Below are 11401 nucleotides of genomic sequence, written 5' to 3'. Positions count from 1 at the left end.
CCCGCCGCCCTGCCTTTATCTGCTTGCCCAACGAGGCACCGCCCCCGCACCGCCCCCAGCCCCACCACCAGCCCCTGTCCCTGTCCCTGTTCCAGCCCCAGCCCCACCACCAGCCCCAACCCCTGTTCCAGCGCCAGCATCAGCGCCTGCCCCAGCCCCTGTCCCATCCCCTGATCCTGTGTTCCAGCCCCAGCCCCAACACGTCCCAATCCCATCACCAGCCCCTGTCCCTGTCTAACCCCTATCCCAGCCCCTGTTCCAGCCCTGTTCCAGCCTCTGTCCCTGTCCCAGCCCCTGTCCTTGTCGCTGTCCCAGCCCCTGATCCTGTCCCTGTCCCTGTCCCTGTCCCTGTCCCTGTCCCAGCCCCTGTCCCTGTCCCAGCCCCTGATCCTGTCCCTGTCCCTGTCCCAGTCTCAGCCCCTGTCCCAGCCCCAATCTCTGTCCCAGCCCCTGTCCCAGTCCCAGCCCCTGTCCCTGTCCCAGCCCCTGATCCTGTCCCTGTCCCTGTCCCAGTCTCAGCCCCTGTCCCTGTTCCAGCCCCTGATCCTGTCCCAGTCCCAGCCCCTGTCTCAGCCCCAATCCCTGTCCCAGTCCCAGCTCCTGTTCCTGTCCCAGTCCCAGCCCCTGTCCCAGTCCCAGCCCCTGTCCCTGTCCCTGTCCCAGCCCGTTCTCCGGAGCAGCACCGCACAGGTACCCGGTGTGTGCAGTCGCTTCCCGCTCCAGGTTGGAGGCTCCGGAGTGCCCAGTCCCTCCCAGGTCACTTAGGGCTAGTCACTGTCCCAGCGGCTTGGGAGAGTGATCCAAACCCAGGTCTGACAGTGTTTCATATCTGTTAAGGGCTTTGCAGAGCTTCCTGGTCCATGTTTTTCCTAAGAAGAATGGAAATGTCCTGTTGCCAGCTTGAAAATGTGGGTTCATATACATACAGGTGTATACCTCGAAAGCACATATGCACACTAGACTATGAGTGTGTATACTGGAAAGTCCCCTTTTCTCGTTGCCCCAGAAGACACTGTAGTAAAATCCACATTGTTGTTACACTGAGAATGCTCTGATCTCTTCAAAGGACACTTTCAAGACTTGTTTGTTCATCAGAGTCACACAGAGGTTTTATCTGCAAATACAGTCAACAAATTTCTGCAATTACTTGTGTACTTTGTGTACTTTGCTTTTAAATGGGATGGATCACTGCAGATGTGCTTAAGGGACATTTTGTATGCAAATTAGTAGATGGTTTGCCAGTTATTTTCATCTTTCTCAGAACTCAAAGATCAAATATGGTATATTGTTAAGCCATTTTCCCTTTGGATGTTTATAACCAGGTTTAGAAATTAATATATCTCAGATTTTTATGGATTTTAAAACATTTGATGGATTCCTAGCTGCCTTAAAGCTACCTGGGATCAGTTTTATTTTTAAAAGAAAAACAACAATCTCTTGAGGTTCATAAGTAGCACTGGAAAATTATTTCAAGCATTGCTGTGTTTTGCCACCAACTTTTTCAATTTAATAACAGTTATTTGTTTGTTTGACTGATACAGATCTTTTCCAAGTGAATTTATTTTTCCAGGCAATAGCTAATTTTTCTCTGAATCTATAGGTAAGTTGAGCTGTGATAACACTGAAAAACACATTCTGAAACTGAGAAGTTTTCTTGAATCTTCATCTGAGATTCAACCTCTCCTTCATGTAAAGTTAATGATATGCAGAAGGAGAAGAGCACAATCCAGACCTAGAATGAATACAATGAGAATTTTAAAACATTATTGGTAATCCATATGTTTTTAACCTTCTTCCATGTTGCAAATATGAGGGAGTTCAAGTTTCTTCAAACAGTCTGGGATCTCAAGTGATGTCTAGCCAAAAGAGGTGGGAAAATTTAGAAAGATGCTCCTAGTTTTCTGGAGTGTATGGTCTCCTACTGTCTCAGAAATGATGAATGGATAACAAGGGACAAAGCCCTCTAAATTGATGGGAATCATATGATCAATACCCATAGACACTGAAAAGGTGTTCTGTCTTTTTCTTACACCTTGGCAAATTTTCTTAGCTTACCAACCCCTAAAATCACTTTGAAATGCAGCAGTTGTAAATTTGCACAGCCAGAGAAAGGCTCCAGGCATCCACACCACCTATTTTCCAGAGAAATTAGCAGGATGCAAGGGAAACATAACAAATTCTGTCTTTAGTAAATTATGCATCACCCTTCTGACATGCTGCTGGTTTATTAGCCAAAATTGTATACACAGTGACAGCATTGTGAAGTGACTGGGTAATCTAGAATTTTGGTAAATACAGTAATTGCATTCTAACTCTGAAGCCTAACAATACATATTTCAAGATTCTAGTACCCAGAATATGAATAACATCCAGTGCATTAAAATTTTAGAACTATTTTGATTAAATCCTAGTAACTTGTGTGTCCATGAAATCACTCTTTGAAGGAGGACTGTGTTTTCTCTGGCTTCATTAATTTGCCATGTTGTAAACTTTTATTTCCTCATCTGGAGAATAAGGAATTGGAAAGAGAACAGTTTATCTGAACATAAAGCTTTCAAAATTTTACTGTTTCAAATCAGGGCTTGGTACTTTGCTAGGGTAATTTTATTCTGAGTGAAATTATTTAATAAATCAAAAAAGAAAATAGGCAAAATTGAGGAGTGTTGTCCCAAAAAGTAGGCAAATAATTTTTGAATAAATATAGTCATTAAATGCTTTTCATTGCTTTATGAACACTTGAAAGACCAGATTTGGGCAATTTTAAAAGATGGCTGCTATTCATTATCACTAATCAATGTTCAAATAAACCTAAAAGAGAAAAAAAGTACATAAAGTTGGAATAGTTGCTCTTTACAGCAACTTAAGGGTTCCTCTACTTTGTGACTCCCTAAAGTGGTAGTACTCTGTACTCTGCTTGCATAAAATGCTGTTCAAAATCTGAGTTACAGCTGTTGTCTGAGTTCATTTCTCAGCAACGAATATTTTCTTTCTAGTTGTCCCACGCATATGTAAAATCCTTCTGCCATTTGTCCATGAGTTTAGTCTTTGGAGCTGGTACACATCTGAGAGCAGGAGGAGAAAGCAGTGGCTTGTACGTGGGTAATTTATTAGATAACTTTGCTAGAACTCCATCAATCTCATATCTCATTGGCTTACAAAAATGGTTTAAGCTACTCAGCCTCTTCTGCCAAGTTTCTTGGGGTTATAATGGCATTATATTTTTAATGGGCTTTTTGATTCTGTAGTTATGGAAAAGGGTTCAATGCTGATATTAAAAAAATTTGAGAAAATATGAGATGTACTAGAGGGGGGAAAGGGGATGGAAAAAATTTTGAGCTTCCTTCACTCCTTTTAGTACTAACCTAGGTACCATCCACCCATAAATTTAATGCAGGTCAAAAGGAAAAAAAAAAAAAAAGAGGAACAGGAGAGAAGAATGCAAGTGTGCTATTATTTGGTATTCAAGTGTCTTAAAAATTTATGTCCACCCTGGACAATATGGTGTGGCTTAGAAATTCCCAAACTACCTGTGAATCAGTGGTTTGCATAGCTGGGGCCAGTGGTCCCCCAGTTCCCATGGCAGTGTTCCCACCTCATTCTGCCCAGCTCCCAAGCCAGCTAATTCAGCACTACCTTGGGTGTTTCTGCAGAGTGCTGCATTGCACAGCAGACAATGCCACTGTGGCTGTATGTGCAGTGCAGCAGGACTGACAGCTACAACAAGTTCTGCCAAGGAGGACCAAAGTAATTGAATTTCCTTCTATTATAATCCATTTAGATGTAACATATAGCAGAAGTAGCTTAAAAAAAAAAAAAAAAAAAAAAAAAAAAGAAGGAACAAAATGGTTTAGATCAACAGGATTTCTTAAAGGCCACAGGACTTTTTTTTATGTATCAGCACAGGAATTTTAAGTTCACAAATTTTTTATATTCTTTAACTGTGATATCTTGCATCTACTAAAATAGCATACTTCCCTTCACCCGTTAAAATCCTATTAAATCTAGTTCCTCAGCAAAATCTTCATGGCTAGAGACCCAGCTTATTAATATCTCTTGGGTTTGGACCAGACTAATCAGTAATGGAATTCTGAATGTTAATTAAGCTTGATTCTCAAACCAGCAGCAATTCTAAGTCAGCAGCAGTTCTGTCCCAAACTGAGATCCCAACTGAGATCCAGACAGATCCAGGCAGTTTCAAACTGCCAAAATGAGCATTTTGACAACTTTAAAGCTTTGTTGCAAAAATATATTCAAGGCAAGGAGATAAATGAGAACAACCATTGTTCAAAATTATATATTTCTGGGTAAAAGTATTGGTTCAGTAGAATTCACAGCTGAACCAAACTTCTAGCCCTTTCTTTCTCTTTCTTCTCAGTGGAAGTGACAAGTGTGTAGCAAGATGCTCTTAAGATATATGTTCAGCTTCAGAGTCCAGCTGGTCTCTACTGGAAGAGGTTAAGTTCTGTCTTTGGATGAAATATTTTGATATTTTTTTGAATATTTTTACTTGATATACCTTTATTTGATTTGAATAAGAACTCAAGTCCTGGCTATTGGTATTTGTCAAAGTCACACATAAAATTTGTGAGAGTAAAAGTATTAAAATTAGTATTCCTCTTTCACAGTGTTATCCTGTTTTCCCTGCATACCAGAGGTGATGACAGGACCTCATTTGGCTGCTGAGGTTTCTATATATTACAGCTACCAACAGTATTTACATAAGCCTTGTCCCCTGCATGAAAGATACACTGCACCTTTCCCTCTTGCTGTGACCCTTGTGATTGTTTAATCTGATTTTGTGCTTATTTTCTCTTTTCTGCTTCTTAAAACATGACTACCAGGGCAACACACCCATTCTTTCCTTCCAAACTGCTTTCAGGCATCTGAAAAGAAAATGTGATTTAAAGGAGATGTGGTGGCCAATAAAGATTGATGACTCAGGCCTGCTCAGCTGTAGAGATTACCTGACAGCCTCAGGATCTTCCCTTTCCATGTGGAACAGAGCTGTGGGTTGTGTTTTGCTGTCTCTTCTTTCCCCTGGAGGCATTTGTAGCTATCAACAGAAAGGGTTCAGGGCTATGGAGACAAAAGGAGTGTCATGTAGTTTTTTTTAGTTAGATGTTTTCTTTCTAGCACTTCATTGCAAAGCTTCTCTTTTCCTTGGCTCTACCAGTGCTTTTTCTGTTCCTCTACTCCTCACCCTGGTATTCCAATTTGATCATTCTGATGGTGTTTCTGCAAGAATCCTGCAATGTTACCCTGTCTGAACCCTCCTCCTTAAGCTGGTCTCCTGAACTCTGCAGATGCTGGTAAAACTGCAGCTCATTCTTGCTCCTCCTGATAAATCTGAACCTGCAATGTTCAGGTTCAATAATGTCCTGCAAGCCCCATAATACCATGAAAGGAACTCTGCAATGCTATTTAGTCCTGGTCTGCTAAACAGCAAGACCCTGTTGAGTCCTGATGCTCAGACACAGGATCTGCCCTCAGATGAAGAAGTGAGAGTACTCAGGCAGCTGTGGAGTGGAAGGGATGTCTTCTCTCTCTCCTCTTCTCTGGAAAGGACTTTGCATTTTTAAAGCAGAACAAGAAGCCCTGCTCATTCCTCTGTCTTTGTTTTTGTCAATGTCTAAACTTTTTAACAAATTAAGCTAAAATCAGCATTTGAGTAGCAGAGAAAATAAAACCTTTGTTTCACAACCTTGTCCTGTTTTCTGATATATTCTGATCAAATTCTGCAATTTGTTTGCAAAAACTCTCACCATGCATTGTGTTACGAGTTTGTGGCACGTGTTCCTCTCTCTTCCAAGCAGGAGGAGGGGCAATGTTGGTGCTGGCAGCATTACCCCAAGATCCTTCTCAGGAGGAGCTGCTGAGTCTGTTCCTCCCAGTTGGGATAGGTCAGCTCACATCTCTTAGCCAGCCTGACTGATGGGTTTTCACACAATGCAAAGGGAGTGAAAGAGAGTGTGTTGTGTGTTGTGTCAAACTGTGCTCAAACCAAACTGTGCTCAATATCAATCTGGATGCAGCCACAGTGCAATGGACAGTGTGCAGAGGTGGCTTCTGACACCTCTGCTGCCTGAGCTGTGTGGACTGTGAGCTAATGGAGCCTGGACCAACTGAGGCACAAATACAAGAGCAAAGCAAGAGACTCCAGAAACCCACAGGAGCAGGATTCTCTCATGTGGCTCCAGAAGCTGTTCTATTTGGATATCAGCAGCTAATGATTCAAGTTTTGCCTGCTGCCCTTCTGGTCAACTCTTACCAGCCATAACAATGCCACTTTAAAAATCTCAAGGAGAAATATGTTTCCTGAAAATAAAATATTTTTCCTTCTTGAAGAGCCACACCAAAATTCCACACAAGAGGCCTGACACCAGAAAGTCAGCTTACATTAGCACTATGTAGTCAGTGCTTCCCAACCTTGTGTGAACTTCCAGCCTGGCAAGCCTTATCTGCCTGAGACTGAAACAGAAGGAAGAAATCCCTGGGTCTCTGACCTGCATTTCCTTGCTGGCCTTGAAAAGGCTCATAGCTTGAAATTTTTATATTGCCTTCCAGCTCATGCCATCATCATGTGCAGACACCAAATCTAATCAACTTCTGTCACTTAAGTCCAGATTTCTACTAAGAAAGAGCTTCTTTTAGGCCTCTTTAGGCTTCTTTTTGGGAAAGGACAACCTGGATGATGATCTGGTGTATAATTCTTCAACTCAAATTTGATGGGACAGAGGCCAAGATCAGAGACCCTGCAGCTGTCTGTAGTGTAACAGCAGGCTAAAGCCTCAGAACACTAAAGGATTACTACAGACTTCACATCCAGTGGCATAGCTCTTTAATTCCTCTCTATGAAAAGGAATCATCCTAATTCTTAATCTTCACTGCTGAAGTGTAATGGTTAGGTGCTGCTGGTCTTGCTACCTTGGTCTTCTTCCCACACACAGCATGTTTCTTTCACAAAAGAGTCCTTCACAGATCTGGCTTTGTTTTAACCATAAGTTCTGCAAGTCAGAGGCTCCCCAAAGCTGCCCCTTGCTGGAAGCATAGGAGGTGATGGGCAGATTGCTGCCCTACCCTTTCTGGTCCAGCTGCTGATGACTGGGTCCCAAGGCAGCTGTATGTCAGCCTTTCTGTCTGACCAGTCAGTGCCTTAAGTTTGTATGTATTTGGGATTTTTTTGTGTATTGGGACAATTTAAAAGCTAAAGTTTTCTGTAATGAAGATGGGTAGCTTGTGTGAATACAACTTGTTAAAGAGGAAGAGGATAGGGTGGAGAAAAAATATATTCCAGCTACTACCTAGTTACAAATTAGTCAAAACCGACAAGTGTAAACTTGTTAGATCAAGCACATGTAACCTTTAAAATTCCAATTATGGAAAATGTTCAGCATAGCAAGATTATTGCCTTTCATTCATACCCTACATTGCCTTGTTTACTGGCCTTCTAGCATCTCATTTAAAGAAGAGAGAGTATGGCTCATTATTAATATGATCTGGTTCTCTGACTGGAAGCAAATGAGCTGTGATGCTGGAAGAAACTGTCCCAAATGTCATATTGCTGTTCTAACCTGACATGTAACACTAAACCAGTGACCTCCATGAAATTGTTGTCTTGAACAAATTGCGGGGTTTTCCACTTCAACACTACTTACAGCTCAGGGGATTTCTCCATCACAGACCTGCCTTCAGTAGGGAGCACAAGGCCCCACAAGTCTGAGTATTTCAGATGGTGGTGACAGTGGCAGCAACTCCTCACTGTTTCAGGATTTAATTCCTGGAGAGCTGGGCTTAATTCAGTTGCAGATGCCAATTGTTGCTAATTCAGCTCTGCAGCAATAAGATGGCTGATTCAGCAGGAAAGAGAATTAATTTTCTTCTAGACACATACTTGTATCTCTTTTCATGAGCTAAGCTATTTGTGATCCTCCCTACCTTGCAGAAGCAGGAGTGCCAGTTGGAACTACTGTTCTTGCATTCCTGATGAGGTTTGATCAATGTTAGGGATGCCAGGAACTCTGAAGACTCATGCTTCTGTCCAAAACTGAGCTTTGGCAGCTGACACCATCTGAACATGCTACTGCTCCTAAATTGTTCTGTTTTCCTCCTTTCTATCATTTCATCCATGTAATTTCTTGAAGTACACTTAGGAAAGGGGAAAGTTAACCCACATAAAATACTCTGCATCATCTAGTTGAATGGATAACAAGCATGAAGTAATAATAAAAAAACATCCTCTCTAGAAAGTCTAATCAGTAGATTTTACTTCATCTTTACAGAGAAGACTGAATAATCTCATGAGACGACATTATTGAAGTAAATCTTCCATTCTTTCAAAGGTTGAAGATTTTGTTCAAGGAAAGAAAATTGATGGAATCTGCATCACAAAAAGAAATCTAGAAATTAAAGACATAAAAATTCCTATACAAAAAGTTGGATTAGTAAAAGCCTAGAAGAAAATATATAGCTTTATAGAAGAGGAGAAGATTCTGTTCCTTAGGAACATTTGACAAAGCTTATTTTTATTGCAAGAGGATGTATTACCCAGGACACTACTCCAAAAACAAACATCTGAGGGACATTATCTTAAGTAAACCCAAGTAAAAACAAACACTGGCACTTCAAGAGTGCTGGCTGCACTTGGCACAACAAAAACTCTGTGTAATGAGCTTGTGCAATTCATTCTCTGAGTTTAAATATGTGGCATACCTTAAGGATATCTGCTCATTAAAATGATTCTTGTCAAACACTATATTGCACAAACTGACCCATGGCTTAATGAGTTTCCAAACTTGGAATGCCTTCAGCTCTCCAGAGCTGAACATCAAATGACAGGTAGTATCTATGGGGAGATGGGATGAAAATTGCTTCATGTCCTCTTGGAGGAAATTTGCTGCAGAAAACTGATTACAGTTCTTGTTATTTCTTTTGGAGGCACCAGGCCATTCTTCTGTATGTGGTGCAAACCCTTGCCTTCAGTTTTGCAAATGAGCTGTAGAACAACTCAGTTATTAGGGAGTGGATATAATGAAACTGCTGACTTTGTACTGCCAACAAAGCTTCCAGCATATGGACAGTTCCACAGGTGAGAAAATTAAGAATAACTCTTAACCTTTTTGGATCACCTTTCTAAGCAAAGGCCAGTGTCTCTGAATGTGTTTGAGTTCTCTTTTTATCAAAATACTGCTAACAAGGACTTTGGTGAGGTAAATATACTACTTAACTAACAAGAAAATCTAGTCACTTTTCATAGATCAGCAAAATAAAATTAAGTAGTAACAGTGAAATAGAAGAATAAAGGCTAAAAGTTTCTATGGAGTCAGCCTTTGGTGTCTATTAGCTTAGCTTTGGAACCATCAGCGTGGTAGAACTACTCATGAGATTTTAAGCTATATCTACAAGCAGCAACAGAAAACCTTTTCATTCATCTTTGAAAGCTTACAATACAGGCAAAATCTCTGTTCTTTTGGAGATGTTAATTAATTAGGATTAATTTCAGTAGGAGGAAATGCTTGAAAACTATTTTTTTAACATTTAGTTTCAGGGAGATGCAAATGTAACAAGTATCAGACAATATATATTATATATATATATAGTTGTATAGTCATATATGTTGGTGCATATTCTATATGTGTGTACATATTAGAGCATAATATTCCCCACAACTGAAATGGAGTGATGATATCTATAAAATAATCAAATGCTGTAAAAATTATTTTATCTGTCAAAAAGTAATGCAAAAACTTATGAATTCCAATGTTCTGTACAAGTTACTCCAGCCATAAAACTGGAAAGAACATTGGTCATGTCATTTGGTGCATGTATCCATCATTTTGCTGGAATTTAAAGAGTTCTAGAGACATATCTGATACCATCAAGAATGTTAGATTGCTATATCTTCCTAGCTTAACTTTAGCCAAGTGATCAAGTTTAGCTATTTGTGTCTTTTCTGAGTGTTAGGATTGTTTGGTTGGGTTGACTTGGGGTTTTCTGGGGGGAAATAAAAATAAACAAGTAATTAAAAGATTTTGAGTGTGCCTACTGGTGTCAGAGGAGTGGCAGGAAAGTGTCTTTGCACCTGTAAACCCACAACTGCTACTTTCTTATTCCTCCATATAGTTATTTTCCAAAAGATATTGATATCAGGCTATTTTCCTCTTATTCCTTTGTAGATTCTGCTTTCCCTTCTTTCTGGATTTTTGCATGAGGCCAGTCTCCTGTCTTGCACTCAAATTGAGCAATCCATCTCCCAAAAGAACCCTACTGTTTTATCCTCAATTTTTCTTCTTTTCATGTTTAAATATTTGTTATTCTTCATATTAGAAATGAATTTCCAATTCATGGAGATAACTCCAGAACATCATTATCTTTTACTAGATGAAAGTTTTCCTTTGGATGCTGCTTTACCTCTCTTTTATCCCTCTTTATTGCCCCAGCTTCTACTCCACCAATGTTTGCTGCACACAATTCGTCTCTGTAGTGAGCAGGGAGCAAAATTGATTAAAACATTAAATGCAAAACATCTTAGAATTTGTGGCTGTTCCAACTGCCTAATATGCAAAACCTGAGAGTGTTTTTTAGTAAGATGGACTATGGAATTGCAGCCAAGTAGTTGGATGGGGACTGATAGAATTAGTGGGCTTAGTCGGCTATGGGCATGTTGTGGTACTGAATTAACTCAGGAAATAATTGCTCTTGTCTAGTTGTTAAAAACATCAGAAAAAGGTACGAGATAAATTACATATGCTGTAAGGCACTTTATTTCTAACAGTCTCCTAAGCATGTTAAGGAAATTGATATAACCACAAGGTATCTTTGAGAACTTGCAACAGCTTTGCTGTAGGAATATCTGAGTGGAAATGAGTTTTTACTTTAAATTTTGGTTTTCCTGTCTCTCTTTAAGTGTCCTTTCTCTGTTTTCCATCCACATGAAAATTGTTTTCTGTCTTGAAACACAGAAACTAGGAATGGGAGGTTCTGTTGTCTGTTATAGGAGCTGCATTTCAAAAGTTTTGAGTATCTAAACACCTTAAATCCAGTTTTTCTGATCTAGATGTTTGAAAAAAAATCTGAAAAATCTCAAAGCATCTTATTCTCATCACGTGTGTCACAGAATTTGCCCTTCTTGCCTTGAGGCCCATGAGGTGCTTGCTGATGACTTGAATGACTCAAGACTTTGAAGTCCTCTTTCCACAAATAATACAAACTCAGCATCTCTTTGGGACTTTAAAAATCTTGATTGACATGATGCCACAGAAGTGTTCCCAAACAGCTACCATATGTTCCCAGGTTGCCATGACCTCTTGGAGGTGTTTCTGGGATGGTTTTGAGGCTCATGATATGCTCTTCTGGAGAGGGGTGGATTCCTTTGTAGTCAAGGTGAATAAGATCATGGACAAAA

This window comes from Erithacus rubecula (assembly GCF_903797595.1).
Source record: "Erithacus rubecula genome assembly, chromosome: 1".
NCBI classification, from domain to species: Eukaryota; Metazoa; Chordata; class Aves; order Passeriformes; family Muscicapidae; genus Erithacus; species Erithacus rubecula.
This window is presented reverse-complemented; position numbering follows the sequence as displayed.